General features: G+C 36.0%; 1 long non-coding RNA gene across 4 annotated transcripts in view; it reads right to left on the minus strand.

Annotated features, from left to right (window-relative positions):
* Nucleotides 1-4,301: 4,301 nt before the first annotated feature.
* LOC116216557 overlaps nt 4,302-15,426 on the minus strand; it is a 34,342-nt gene continuing 23,217 nt past the window's right edge. For all 4 annotated transcript variants that reach the window (XR_004159565.1, XR_004159567.1, XR_004159566.1 and 1 more), the window contains 2 exons: nt 8,986-9,168; nt 4,302-6,509 (listed from right to left, as the gene is read on the minus strand). This is a non-coding gene — a long non-coding RNA (uncharacterized LOC116216557). The remainder of the gene's footprint in view (nt 6,510-8,985; nt 9,169-15,426) is intronic.

The following is a 15,426-nucleotide window of genomic DNA, read 5'->3' on the forward strand; positions in this document are numbered from 1 at the left end:
AATCTCCCATGCCCTGCTGGCCACTCCTCTTTTGATGCAGCCTAGGATGAAGCTAGTCTTCTGGGCTGCAAATGTACATTGCTGGCTGACATCAAGCTTTTTGCTCACAAGCCCTTCTCTGCAAGGCTATTCTCAATGAGGTCTTCCCTCAGTCTCTGAAGATATCATAGAATCATAGAATCTTCTGAGTTAGAAGGAATCCTTAAAGGCTATCTAGTCCATCACCCCTCTAATGAGCAGGGAAGGATGTCTACAGCTAGATCAGGTTGCTCAGAGTGTGACCTATCCTGACTTTGAATGTCTCCAAGGTCTGGGCTTCCACCACATCTCTGGGCAACCTATTCCTGTGTGTCACTACATTAATAATAAAATATTTTCCTTATGTCCAATCTAAATCTCCCTTGTTTTACTTTGAAAGCATTTTCCCTTGTCCTGTGACAACAGACTCTGAAAATACTCTGTCCCTTTCCTTCTTACAGGCCCCTCTTTAGATACTGAAAGGCTACTATCAGGTCTCCCAGGAGCCTCCTCCAGACTGATTAGCCCCAGTTTTCTTAGCCTGTGCACACAGGAGAGGTTCCATCCCTTGAACATGCTCCTACAGGTCCATGTCTCTCCATGAGGTAACCATTTGTCACTTATCTCCATGGATACATTGAACAACTGATCACCACTCTCTGGGTATGATCTCAAAACCAGCTCTTTATCCATCAAACAGTCCACCCATCAAATTCATATTTTTCCAATTTGGAGAGAAAGATATTCTGGGGGTCTGTGTCAAAGGCCTTACTGAATTCCAGATAGATGACATCAGTGGCACTTCCCTTCTCCCTTGATGCAGTGACACCATCATACAAGGCTACTAGGTTGATCAGGGAGGACCTGTCCTTGGTGAAGCCATACTGATTATTCCACATCACCTCCTCCTTTCCATATGTCTTAGCTTTCTATGTATCTTGACATAGCTTCCAGGAGGATCTACTCCATGATGTTCCTCACTAAGGTGAGGATAACAGGTGAGTAGTTCCCTGGGTCATCCTTTCTATCTTTCTTAAAAATTAGTGGTATATCGGCTTTTTTCCAGTCACCAGAGACTTCACCTGATGGTTATGACTTTTCTAGGATATCAAGAATTGCCCACCTCAAGTGTAACATCTTGCACTTGGCCTTGTTGAACCACATTAGGTTAATGTGCGTATACTTTCCAAGCCTATCCAGGACCCCCTGGATGGCATTTCTTCCTTTTATGGTGTCAACTGCACCACTCATCTTGGTGTCATCAGCAAACTTGCTGGAGGAGCACCCAATCCCACTGTGTATGTCATTGATAGATACATTGAAGTGCACTGGTCCCTAGACAAACTTTTGGGGTCATCTGTTTCTTGATCTTCCCAGGCACAGACATGAGGCTCATTGGCCTGCAGGTTCCCTTGGTCATCCTTTCTACCTTTCTTAAAAATTGGAGTGGTGTTTCCTCTCTTCCAGTCACAGGGGACTTTACCTAACAGCCATGACTTTTCAAATATGATGTTTTGTTTCTTGACAACCACATCAGCCAGTTCCTTAAGGATCCTGGGATGCAAGTGATCTATCCTCATAGACTCTACACATTCAGCCTCTTGAGGCACTCTCTGACTTGATCTGCTCTTACTGTTGTTCTCTCCTGTTGGAGAGATTTTTTCCTTTGACTCCTGCCTAGACAGTTCAGGGACATGAGAGGCATGAGAAGCCTGACTGCCAAAAAATGCTGAAGCAAATAACTTGTTGAAGGCAGTACTCAGTCCTAATTTATTAGAGAGGTTACACTCTCCTTTGCCTGTCTTTTCTGACCTATGTATATAAAAAATTCCTTCTTGTTAATTTTCACTTGCCATGATAAGTTTAGTTCCATCTAAACCTTGTCTTTCCTGCATTGCTGCATTGCTGGGCATCATCTGCATGTACTTCCCTGGCTACATGTCCATGCTTGCACTGCCTACAGTTTTCTTTCTTATCCCTCAGTTTGACCAGCAGATCCTTGCTCAGCCATGCCAATTTCCTAACTCTTTTCACTGATTTCTTATACCAGAGAATGGAGTGTTCTTGTGTCCTCAGAAAGCTATCCTTGGTCAGGTGGCCTATGGTAGACCTGATCATCTGTGTCCTTTATTGGTCTGGTCCCTAATTTTAACCCACAAACTTTCAACCTCATCATGACAGTTTTTCATAGACAGCTCTACAGAATCTATCCACTTCTTAACATAGCCATTCCCCACCACTCCTGCCTTCCCTTTTAAATAAATCATTTTTAAATCTATGAACGCTAAATGATTGAATTTGAATGTTAACTGATGAATAACACATGGCACGTGCATGGCGTCCAGGGAATCAGGTTCAGAGATCTCATTGCACTGTATAACTTCCTGAAGGGAGGTTATGATGAGGAGGAGTTCGGCCTCTTCTCCCAGGCAATAAACAGGACCTAAGGAAATGGCCACAAGTTGTGCCATAGGAGGTTTAGATTAGACATAAGGAAAAACTTTTCTCTCAGAGCGTGGTCAGGCACTGGAATGGCCTGCCCAGAGAGGTGGTGGAGTCGCCATCCCGGGAGTGTTCAAGAGGCATCTGGATGAGGAGCTACGAGATTTGGTTTAGTAGCTTGTGGTAGCAATGGTGATGGGTGGACAGTTGGACTACATGATCTTGTAGGTCCTTCCCAACCTTGTGATTCTATGATTCTATGATTCTATAACTCACACAAAACCCATGTAAAATATTATTAGCTCTTAAAATAGAAGAAATAAGGATGCCAGTCCATGATGGTCTTAACTAGGACTTTTTCTTGTATTTTTTTTTTTCTCCTAAATTCCCTTTTTCAGATATTATTTATTTGAAAAATGATGGCAACTCCCTTAAAGTGAGTAGTGATCTATGATCACACATAGTTTCTTAGTAACAGCATTTAAGCTTGAAGATATTAATGCTTTTCTATTTTCACTTATCATGATAAACTGTTTGTTTTAGTCATTCTCTGAATCTGGTGCTATGCTGACATTTAATCATCATTTTCTGGTAATAGTATATCAGAATTGATAATGACACAGCATTACATGACGACACATCCATACCAGCAAGTTACTAAATTATTATAAACAGACTGGAAATTCTGACCTGTATGAAAAAATTTCATTGCTTATGGTATTCTAATATTTCTATGGATTCTATTTTAATTAAGCATGGTAATGGTGAAACAATTTTTTTTCATTTCTTCCTTCTTTCCTTCCTCCTCTACATCTTCTATTTAAAATTCCCATCCACATTTTCCAAATTAAGAAATCTACCAATTTATCTCTTTCCGTATATTAATTAATGTATTTGTTTTAATCATAATCTAGTTCTAAAGCCATCTGCTTATAAAGTATGTTAGTTTTTTTTCAAGTTTTACAGTGGAGTTAAGGAATTTTCAAATTTCTAGAAATCAAATAAAAATAAAATAAAATCATATTCCACTTTATGATATTTTGTGAATTACTTAATCTCTCTTTTTTTTCTTGTTACACAATCAGTAAGTTCTTTTTGTTGCTCAAAATACATTAAATAACCGCACAGTAACCTAAGGCCTATATCCAAACTTTATAGAATCATTACACACACTACAGAGGACTGAGACCACCTTACAGCCCATGAAAGGAATGTTTTTCTAAAATTACAATGAGTTTATTTTGCCTGAGAGCCTTGACCAGTACAAGCTTCTCTTTCCCTGCAGTATGTTCAAGACAATTTTGTGAAGAGCTTACTGCTATTTTTTTATTCCCCATTCTTACCCAGATCATTACTCAATGTTTGTGAGAAGATAAAGATAACTAGCACATTTTTTCTGCTCTTCCATACCACTAGAAGTATAATGAGGGTGTGATGGATGGAGGGAAAGAATATTTTTTGCCCAGTTGATCTATATGCTAAACTAAGTTCATATGCTCATTATTTTTGTCCAATTAAATCATTTCTTTTGTTATTAACCAGTATCATGCTTATATTAAAGACTAATGAAAGAATAACATGTAAATATGTGAAGCAAATTTTTCCTATTTTTGTTGTTCTTCCGTAATTTGTACTTATATTAATATTATGTGCTGCTTCTTTACTAGCAGGTTTTTTGTTGCTTTTTTGTTTGTTTGTTTGTATGTTTGTTTTTAAATTCTCTGGAAGTGTATACATGCTGGAGGATTTCTGATGGCTAGATATGATGAATGGAACCAGATTTCAATAAAGCTATTTCCATTTAGATCTGGTAATATGTTAATGAGTTAACAAGAAAAAAATTAATTCGTAACAGGTGTTTTATTCAGTAAATTGCAAACATTTCTTGTTCTCTTTAATCTCAAAATATGGTTCATCTTCAGGCTGATTTAATTCATAGGTATTTTTCAGTGGTTTTCCAATGTGCAGCAATATCAAAATCCCCTGCGAGATATTTAGCATATCTCTGTCTAATAAAATTTATAAACAAAAGCTTTGTAAGGCATCCATGACATTTAAGTTCCATTATTAAAGAATAAAGAATTGTATATGTTCAAACAACAGGGAGCTTTATCAAACAATGCAATAAAAAAGACAGCAAACTGCACAAAGTTTATATGCTTTGCATGTATGATTTTTTTACCATATTTCGGACTCCTGGAGGTATTATGTGTCTTATTCTGTAATATAGCGGGAATAAAAATACACAAAACTTCACTAAGAGTTTAATGAACTTCTTAAAAGAAGGCTTCAGGGACCTTTTAGTATTACTGCTACAATGAATATAGAAGGCTGTGAAATCAGCTTCAGAATACAGTAAATGGGGAAAATAAACCCCAAACCCTTTGTAGCTTCTTTCTGGAAACAATTTCTTCAGTCAAATTACTGTTATGTTCGATTCTGTTTCAAAAGAGAAAAGTGAAGCTTACCTTTTTTATCCTATAATGAATTCCTTAATTATTATCATGGCACTGACCTACTGCCATTTACAAGATCTGCAGTGCTGATAATCATCATAAATAATAAATTCTAATCTAAGTAGGTTAACTGCACATATTGAAATGCATGACCATTCCTACTTACTGATATCTGCCTGGAGACCTGAGTGACTGCTAATAATGCTGCAGTGATATCTGCCAGATTCTTGAGGTCAGATGCTTTACGCCTGAAGAAACTACCCCCTAAACTGTTCCATGAGCTTGCCCAAAGATTTGCTTTCATTACCTCAGATTCACCAGACTGTAAGAAAAAAAAAAAAAAAAGTAGAAATTTTTTGAATTCTAGACATTACCAGAAAAAAAAAAAAAGTAAAAAGGAGAAGAAAAGTACAAAGGTTCTGAAGGCTGATTCTCTTTTGTGCTCATGCACAAAAGCAAGATGAATACAAAATTAATTTATAACAGTACAAAAAGTGTTCTTAATCTTGCACAGGTGCAAAAAATTATTTAACATATATAGGTGGTGAATAGTTCCCAGTCTCTGAATTTAATTTTGTCATCTTTGTGCAAGTAAAAGGAGCAGGTATAATTAATGGTTGTGACTAATGCATAATCATATATATATATATATATATATAATATATATATAATCTGACTGCTTCTGGAATAACCAGTTAGCAACTCATGCTTTTCTAAGACAAAAGCTCTTTTTGAATTTTATTTAATATGGTTTAGTTGTTTTTTTTGCTAATTTATGGGAAGAAAAGTGTGGTGGTGAGATGCAAAGGTCTGTCCAAAAGCTCGTATGTGCATTGCTTTGGTGAAATGATTTGGTGTTATGTCTAACACTTCCAACTGAGGTGTGACGTGCTGTAATATTTAAACTTCTAGCAGTCAATAAATGTCCTCTACGTTTTTGTCATATGGAGGTATGGTTTCCATTTTGCCTCTAAAATATGATGTAAACAATATTTTTAATGCCCCAATTTTTAAAGCTAGAATGAATGCATCTTTCAGAAGTGGCTGATTTGCTGATGACTGTTTGATCATCAGTCTGTATATCCGTAAAAATAATGTCATAGACTTCATTTCTTGGCTATCAGAAGTACCAAATAACATTCACATGATTTCTGACTAAACTTTTATGCTCTTCCTATTCTAAATCATACTTCCTTTGTGTCACCATAACAATCCTGGAGATAAAGGCAGGTTCAATGACAATAATCAATCTTCAAAAATGATCCTCTGGTTGTTCAGTTTAAGAATGTTGTGAAGGTGCATGCAATCAATAAAGTAAGAAAAATAAATGTGAAGGGTATAAATCACACTACTCTGAGCTTCTTGAAACTTTAGCATGAACACCAAATAGTAATGGTGAGTTTACACTTTTATTTTACTTCTTTGACTCTTTAATTTGGAAAATATCCTCATGGTCACACAAAAAATCCAGTCTCAGAAACTCTAATTTCCATAGCAAACTCCAGTGCAAGCAATTCATTCAAGTATGACTGTGTAGGCTTATCAATCCTAAATCCTTCTTTCACATCTTCACCATCTGTAAGTCTTCAGTTTCTGGAAAAAAAAAAAACTATCCTATTTTGCGTGCAGTTACTTATTTAACATGTTTGGCTTTGCATTCTCTTTCAATTTTAATGGTTTCTTTCACCGTTGTAAACTATTTTGCCATTCCTTTATAAGTGACATCCAAATATAACAGCATACAATGGTTATTTTATTGCTATTAATGCATGCATATTCTCAATAAACAACACACGAGTCCTTATCAGAGTAAATTCAGGAGCTGTCTGTTCACACTAGATGTAATTACTAAGAGCTCCAGTTTCTCACTAGGTAGCGTCTGTCTAAATGTCGTATCTTTTGTATAAAATGCAGAGCTGGAGAACCACATGATTTTTATTATAGGCATAGACTTTCAGACAGAGTGACAAGATCAATTTCTTACTTTTTCTGAACCAATGAATCCATCTGCTTCAGACTATCTGAGCCAACTGTAAATCTTCATCCTTTTACTAAGTGTTACTATGGGAGTCCCGTGAATGTGTTAAATTTTTGAGTGACATTTATATGAGTATATGTTATTACACTTTCTGCTAATTTGTGTTTGTTCTTCAATGGCCTGTGGTCTTTGAATAGTTTAGTCATTAAAGAAATGGGAGGAGAAGAGGAGAATAAGACAATAGAGCCTTGACACTCTTCAACAGTATCACTATTTTACTCAAACTGGCAGACTACATCATATTGGCATCGATGTAATGTTAATTACACATGTTAACGATTGTGCCTCAATAGACACGTGCCAACTTTGTCTTCAGAGTTGCCAGAGGTTGTTTTTTTTATTTTTCATTTTTAACATTTACCCTTAATTATTTTATTTTTCAATGAAAAAAACAAACAAACAAAAACAAACAAACAAAACAGAAACAGCAGGCTGATTTCATAGCACTAAGAACTACAAAAAATTGGGAAATTCCATGAGCATAAGCTATTGCTACTGTCTTTTTAGCTATCACTATATTGCTTCTTGAATTAAAAGTCAGTGCAAAAATCATAAAACAAACTAACAAAACCACAAGTTTAATGTAAAATTAAAAATAGTAATTCAGAAGATTTTCAAATTAATAGGTTTGTATATATATATATGGATATATGTAAATCTGCATACTGGAGGAATTCCAACAAGTATGGTTCATACACTTTTGTGATCAAGTCACAGAAAAAACTACTGTTAAAAATAACTATTTTAAAAAGGAATACTTCTTTCATTGAATGTTGTTCCATGTGTTGTCAATCTCTTGGGAAAAAAAAAAGAAAGAAAAAAAAAGGCAAAATTATGAAGAAGCTATGAGAAATTACCTGAGAGACATAAAAGGCCAGACTGAAAATGTAGAAACAGACAAAGATTGTGAATTAGGATGTCTCTTGCTAGTGTGACCTTAAATGTATTTATATGTTCTGAGACAATAAAAACAGCTATAATACAGTGTTTCCTAAACTGAAGAGTGGCCACACCATAGTTTGGGGAACTTAAAAAAAAAAAGGACATTATGAATTATAGAAAGGGATTTTTTTTCCATTTAACTAGAAGATTTCATTGGCATTAGCAGAAAGCTATCCCCTTCTGGGAAGCATTCAGTGGCTGATGATGTCTACTTTGTTAGTCTGTATAGGATCTTGGTTACTTGTTTGCTTGTTTGTGTTTTTTTAGAAGAAATTGGTGAATTTGTGTCTCCTAGATCAGATTAGTTCAAAAGTGATTTTTATTTGAACCTTATGTAACATATTAATGAAGGGTAGAATTCTTCATACTAAGTGTTCAGAATTCAGATACATTTTCCTATGCTAAATATTGTTTGATCAGAAAAGAAGAAATTATGCAATTTTCTTTTAAAGAAGCATCATGGCTTCTTATTCAGTCTCAGAAGGATTTGAAGTGAAGAAAATGAGGAGCAAAAAGATATGTTTTAAGTGCCTAGGCAGCAGAAGGAAAGCTGAGGATAACATAGGGCCACTGCAGAATGACGAAGGGGACCTCATAACATCAGAAAACATTGAGGCACTCAGTGCTTTTCTTTGCTTCTGTTTTTAGTCATTTGATTTTCAGTATAGATTTCCCAGACCCCTGGTTTTACCCATGTAATCTGTGGGATTGGAGTTCAGCAGGGAAATGAATTGCTTAGAAAAGCTACAGATCTGTCTGCTATCATTTGAGAGAACTTTCTATCACCTTTGAATGACCAAATCAATTGGGAGGCATTCATGATGAATATCAAAATTCAAAGACCACATTCCCTGTAACAAGAGCAAGTGTGAGATCTGGAAGCCTACAGGTTGCTCAGTCTCTGAAGATTATGATTATGAAAAAGAAGAAATAAAACTTCTCAGAACTATTTACAGATATAAGGACAGGAAGACGAACAGTCAGCATGATCCAAATATTGAGGGCAAACCATACCTGAACACAAAACTGTCTTTTAAAAAGATGTAAGTTTCTCCTGTGGATGAGGGTAGATTAATGGATGTTGTTTACCTGCTTACCGAGGTCTTCAGCATAGTGTCTTACAGTATCCTTGTGGTCACACTGGTGAGATATGGTCTGGATTGATGGATGATAAAGTGACTGAAAAGTTGTCTGGACTGTTAGCCTAAAGGAATGATAGGTAGTGATGCAAAGTCTAGTTGGCTCCAGTTTGGTTCCAAATGGGTAGAAGCTCTGCAGAAAAGTGGGGGAAAAAAATGAATATGAGAACAGTGTACGTTTGTGGTGAAGAAATCCAACCATCATAGTAACAAGTGTGTCACAGAGTTATCTAGATCAATTTTTGCCCATAACAGGGGGTAGCAGGCCCATGCCCCCTGTCCCCAAAATGGGAAGGAAAAAGGGAAAGGGTAGGCAGATGGAGCAGGGCCCAAAAACAGAACAGCAGCAACAATCTAAGGAGGAAAACTTAATTTTACTAAATATGATATTGGAATGCAAAATAACACAATGTAATACAATATAATTGAAATTGAGGCTAATAAAATCAAATAAAATAAGACAAGAGAGAATTCTGAAACCAAAAAGCCTACTTTGAACTGAAGGCACATGGCTGGGGAGTACACCCATGCACTGCCAGGCAGCAAGCAAGAGAGAGCCAGACAGTGATATCCCGTGACTTCCTCCTGTGGCTTATCTTCCTCTCTGAACGTGAAGTCCCAATGGAATATGTAGTTCTCTTCTGAGAACCAGGTATCCAGAAAGTTGTCAGTTCATGGAACTGGAGTGTTAACTCTTTAATTACCCGTGTTATGATGTGGAATACTGATAACAAAATTATAAAAGCATGACACTTGTGCTATACTTCTGTATAGCACTTGTGAGACCTTATTTGGATCATTTCATCCTGTTTCTGCATTTCTTCTAGAAGAAAGTTCTTCACAAATTGTTGCAAATTCAGCAGGTGGTGGAAGACAGGAGGTTAAAGTAGGTACTGAGGGAACCGGCTTCACCGAACCTTGAGAAGTACAAGGTGAGTCCTTACTGTTGTCTTTTGCTTCCTGATTGTGCTAATATTCCTACTCCTAGTACCTAATTTTATTAACCAATAAACAGAACTAGACTCTTGTAGGTGTGTCCACTAATGGGGCAAGAGGTAAGAGACTCAAGTTGGAACACGTAGAATTCTAACAACGGATGAGGAATGATAATTTCAGCATGCGAATGGTCAAGGTTAGGAACAAAAGTACAGAGATTCTGTGATATCTATGTCCTTGCAGACACCCAAAACTCAACTGGGCAGTCTCTGAGCATCTTAATGTAGTTGGTCTTGCTTGAAAAAAAGGATTGAACCAAATAACTTTCTGAAATTCCTCATAAACTGAATTATTCAATAATCTGTGATTATTCTGTGTAGCTCTCTTTAATACTAATGCATAAAACTTTATATACAGTGAATGGTAGAAGTACCTTGCTATATTCTGTATACATAAGAGAGCTGTATTAGTGTGATGTCTGTTAAGACCACTGCTTCTAAACAGATGGAATGTGTTGCTGTTTGTTAATTGCTCTGATAAAGTAATTTAATACAAACAAGTGAAAAGTAAAAAGAAAAAAAAAGGTATATTTTTTCTAATTCAAATAGAAACACATAATTTCCAAAGATCATAAAAGCACTTAAATTAGACCAAGATAAAATAATTTATCTTGCTATGTTTTGTATTAGACAGAAGAAGTGTTGATCATATTATATTATCTAAATATCAAAGCTGAGAGCCATGAGAGTATGAATTTAATTGCTGTGAGAGTGTAGTGTTAGTACATCATTTTAAAGAAGATGAAGCTTGCAGACATTCTTATATACTCAGTTCTCTAGTGTGTTCCTCTCCCTTCCTCTGAAGAATTCTTGATCATTAGACCTTTTAGAAAGCAGTTTTATCACTCTGTCTATGGAGTATCAAGATTGCTTGCATCTCTGTGGAAATATTACTTCCTTCAAAAGGTAAGAATTTTCCTCTATCCTTGTGGTAAATCATTTAACAACTTAAGGCTTGATAAAATTAATATCAAATTGTTAATCCAGTGTGATGAAAAACATCATTTTCTAACTGCTTTGTTGTTGTTTAAAATTGATTTTTTATTTTTTCCTTTCATGTACTATTCTTATTATATTTCATGTGAGCATGCAAGTTGATTATTTTTTAATATACATCCATGACTTTTATTGCTGTATAGAGCTAATTGTTAGGAATTGATTAAGAGTAAGCATGGTGGTACTTAAACACTAGTGATTAGAGAAGATTTGGAGAGACAGTCCACTAAACAAAATTTAAGAAGTGTGTTGGAAAAACCCTGCACCTACAACTAAAAAATCCTGTCTGACTCTTGTGATATCCTCCAGGTATGAGTATCCTTGGGAACTTAGTTTGTATTCTGTGTAGAGAAAATCTGCCAATATAGTATAGTAGTGAATGAATATTTTGTGGGAAACAAATACAGTCACTCATGAAAGAAGATTGAGGTACTCAACAACATTTTTGCCTCAATATTCACTGGCAACTGCTTTTCACACATCTCTCAAGTGAATAGCTTGAAAGGTGAGGGGAATAATGTCCTTGCCACTGTAAGCAAAGATCGGGTTTCCGACCAGCTGAAGAACCTGAACATGGATGAAAGGACTAAACACAGCCCTGCCAAAAAGGACTTGAGGGTACTGACAGATAGCAAGCTGAACATTAGCCAAAAATGTGTTCTCACGGCCCAAAAAGCCAACTGTGTCCTGGGTGGCATCAAAAGAAGAGTGGTCAGCAGTTTGAGGGAGGTGATCCTGACTCTCTACTCTGTGCTGGTGAGACCTCACCTGGAGTATTGAGTGCATTTGTGGAATTGTCAGTACAGGAGAGATATGGACCTGCTGGAGCATGTTCAAAGGTTGGAACACCTCTCCTATGAGGACAGGCTGAGAGAGCTGGGGCTGTTCAGCCTGGAGGAGGCTCCTCGAAGAGATGATGGTAGCCTTTCAGTGTCTAAAAAGGGGCCTGTAAGAAGGAAGGGGACAGACTCCTTATTGGAGTTTATTGTGATAGAGCAAAGGGAAATGGTTTCAAAGTAAAACAAGGGAGATTTAGATTGGATATAAGAAAAAAAGGAGGGATTAATTTAAATATATTTACATATGTGTCAATGGTTTAGAGGCTGGTTCAGTCCGGTTCCGTGACTAGAAGGGCACGCGCCCCCGGAAAAGGAAAATAGGGGACCCCGAAATAATTGAAAACAGAGGCAACAATCTGAGGTGAAACAAACTAATTTACTAAATATAGTATCAGCAGAATATAAGGAGAGAGAGAGAGTGTGTGTCTGGAAGGTGGATCGGCCTCACCACAATGCTGAGATGAGAAGTGCAGTCCAGTTGAGCCGATGAAGAAGCGCAGGCAGAGAAGCGCAGATGGAGAAACGTGGGCAGAGAAGCGCAAGCGAAGAAGCACAGGCAAAGAAGAGAACATCAGGTGACCTTGCTGGGAGTTATATCTCCTCACTGACCGCAAAGTCCCCTAGGGAAATGCAGTTCTTCTTCTCCTCCGGACAGGCACCCGGAACTTGAGCATCAGCAGTCAAACCCCCAGTGCATTACATGATGTTATGATGTGGAATACTGATAATGAAAAATCATGAAACCATGACAATATGTAAAATTGTAAGAAGGCATGGCTCATTTCTAAACCCAGTGGAAGACACATAGGCTTCACTTCAAGATAATTATGTTTCTGTGTTTACAAGAGTAAAGTTGGTGTGTACGTATCTCCATCTCTTAATCTGTGTATGCCTAGGTAAAATTAAAGGAGTGAATATTTAAGTAAATTATAGAATTAATGTAATTTTTCTGTATTATGTTAGTTTTATGCCTTTGAAGCTTGTAGAATAAAAGGGAGAGACTGTAGCCTTGATCTGTGTAAAAAGGAGTAACTCATTCCCTGGGAAGTGATAGATGAAGATTGGATTAAATTCCTGTGATTCTTACCTGGTACTGAGTAGAATCAATGGAACTGTTTCTTCGAGTTTTCACGTAAATAGCTACAATTTTCAAGGTCAATCCCTTGAGAAATAATTCTGTTGGCAAGGCTTTCAATATTATTAATGCAGCTGATACTTTTGCCAACTGCTAAATAAAGTATTGCACACACTCCTGGATTTGCCCAGCATCTTTGCTCTGGTGCCTCTGTGCTGCAATTATTCTTTGAATTATAGAGTTAGTGAAGCAGCTCTTTTCTGATGAGAATAAAAATACACAGAGAAAGACAATAAAAATTGGAAACAAGTCAATAGCAACAAGTCTCTTACAGAATCTTCTTACAGATTTGGTGCTGATACGTCAACAATCCACACATATAAAGAAATTGTCTCTTTTACTTCAAAAAAGCCCAATTAAAATCCCATACTCTCCACTTTCCCCAAGATTAGTAAAATTAAAATCAAAGACTGTGAATAGCAAAGTTCACAAAAATGTTTTAATTCCTTTTTTAAAACAAAACTGTCAATAGGACAAAGAAAATTAGCAGGAGAGCATCTGATCGGACCTGCCAGCAACAGTCCAAGTATTTCGGGCTTCTAGCCAGTAGTCCCTTAAATATAAACCATAGCAGCTAAAATTTTGTACCACTCAATAGTTGTTTTCTTGATAGCTATAAATTAACAGTGTAGATCCCCAGATATGCTCATTGGTCTGGAAGATGTTATTTCACCCCATCAAAATATTCTTTCTTATTTTTTTGTATTTATTTATTTATTTTTCCTTTAAAAATTTCAGATACAGAGGGCTAAATGATTCTTTAGTCTGCAAGTGTAAAAGGCACTGAGAAGCTCTATTTAATGTGACAAGAAAGGAAAATATTAATATTTTGAAATATCAGTACTAGTTAGAACAAAAGTCAATATGTGTTTCATTAAAATAAAAGAATTTAGTACCTCTAAATCTTAGATTTGTTTTCAGTTTATAGATGGAACATAAAGGTAATGACCATGCTCAGCATAAAAGCAGTGTTACAGGACTCTGAGAGCTGCTAGTGCATACTGTCTTACAGTCTAGAGTACATTCCTCAGGCATTAAGATGTTTAGAATGTGTAGTTTTTTTTTTTTTCCAGGATATTTAATTTACTAGAGATAAAAACTATGTCAGTTGAAGTTCTAAGCCTGAAGTGGTAAATGCTGTCCACCTTCATGGTCATTATTTTAGGTAAGTTGTGAGAAACAGGTTTGAGATTCTTGTTTTACGTTTGTTTGAAGAAAAAGTTTAGTAGGAAGACAAAAAAAATCAATTGTTCATGGATAGGATATTTACAGTATTATAATCTAAATTAGGTGTTTCTTGCTTTGCTACAGTTTTGGCATGACTTTGATCAAATTACTTAGGTCTACATCAACAAATGAGCTCTTCCTATGTTGTTGCAATCTATAGCCTACAAAAATCTTGACATGGTGGAATCCATATAACTGTTCCTGATACACTGCGTAGAGAGAGACAGATGCTTAAAAATTTGATCCAGAAAGCTAGGTTGCTGCAGATGGATCTCTCTTGATATTTGGCCAATAACAGATGTAAATGAGAAGTGTTACCTCAGGTGAACATATGAATAGCATAAATAAAAATGTTAAATATTTTTCTTATTTGCCCTTTCCTTTCAAGATTTTGATAGAGTAAACTTAGTTGTTACATTCTAAATTAACCTTCATAAATTACATATGGGAAGAAAAACACTCATTCAGACACGGTGTAGTTCAAAAACATTAGTACCTAACATTAGATAAAGCCTGATGGCATAAATTTTCATACTAAGAGTGATCCGAGTTGAGGAAAGGTAAGTACCCTCTCAGTAGATAATGTACGAAAGAGGGCTTTTTTAAGTAGAAAAAGGTTTAATTTAAAATCTCAGGTGCATACGTTGGCTAGATTCAGTTTAAAATTTGTTTGTGAGAAGGCATTTATGGAAAACTAAATGGCTAAGTGAAATGGCTGAGTCCCTCCCCAGTTATCCCTCAGTGTAGTGCACTATACTTCTATTGACTCATCTTTTCTCCAATAGCTGACAAGTCTTAAAAAGACATGGAAAGCAAGTTGAAACAATTTGCTCACATTCTGACAGCACAAATACTTATATCTTTATGACAGAAGTCTTAATAACAAAATTGCCACAGCTCAAAGTATTGTACACACTAGAAGGAACTTTGAAGTCAAGAGAATAGTGTTCAGAAGATATCTGCAATCTTTCGGCTGATTTTGTTAAATCAATCTTTCCTTTTCTTCTTTTTTTTTCCTTTTTGTTCTTTTTTTTTTTGCTCTTTTTTTTTCCTTGAAAGTGATAATTTTCATGTTTATTGAATAGTAGCTAACAATCTGCATGAGAGTAAAGTCTGACAATTAGTTACAGTACAATGGAATATCTGATTAAATTAACTGATATTACCGATGTATAATTAAAAGTTTCCTTTTTTTTTTT

Source organism: Meleagris gallopavo, chromosome 1 (assembly GCF_000146605.3).
Source record: "Meleagris gallopavo isolate NT-WF06-2002-E0010 breed Aviagen turkey brand Nicholas breeding stock chromosome 1, Turkey_5.1, whole genome shotgun sequence".
Lineage (NCBI taxonomy): Eukaryota > Metazoa > Chordata > Aves > Galliformes > Phasianidae > Meleagris > Meleagris gallopavo.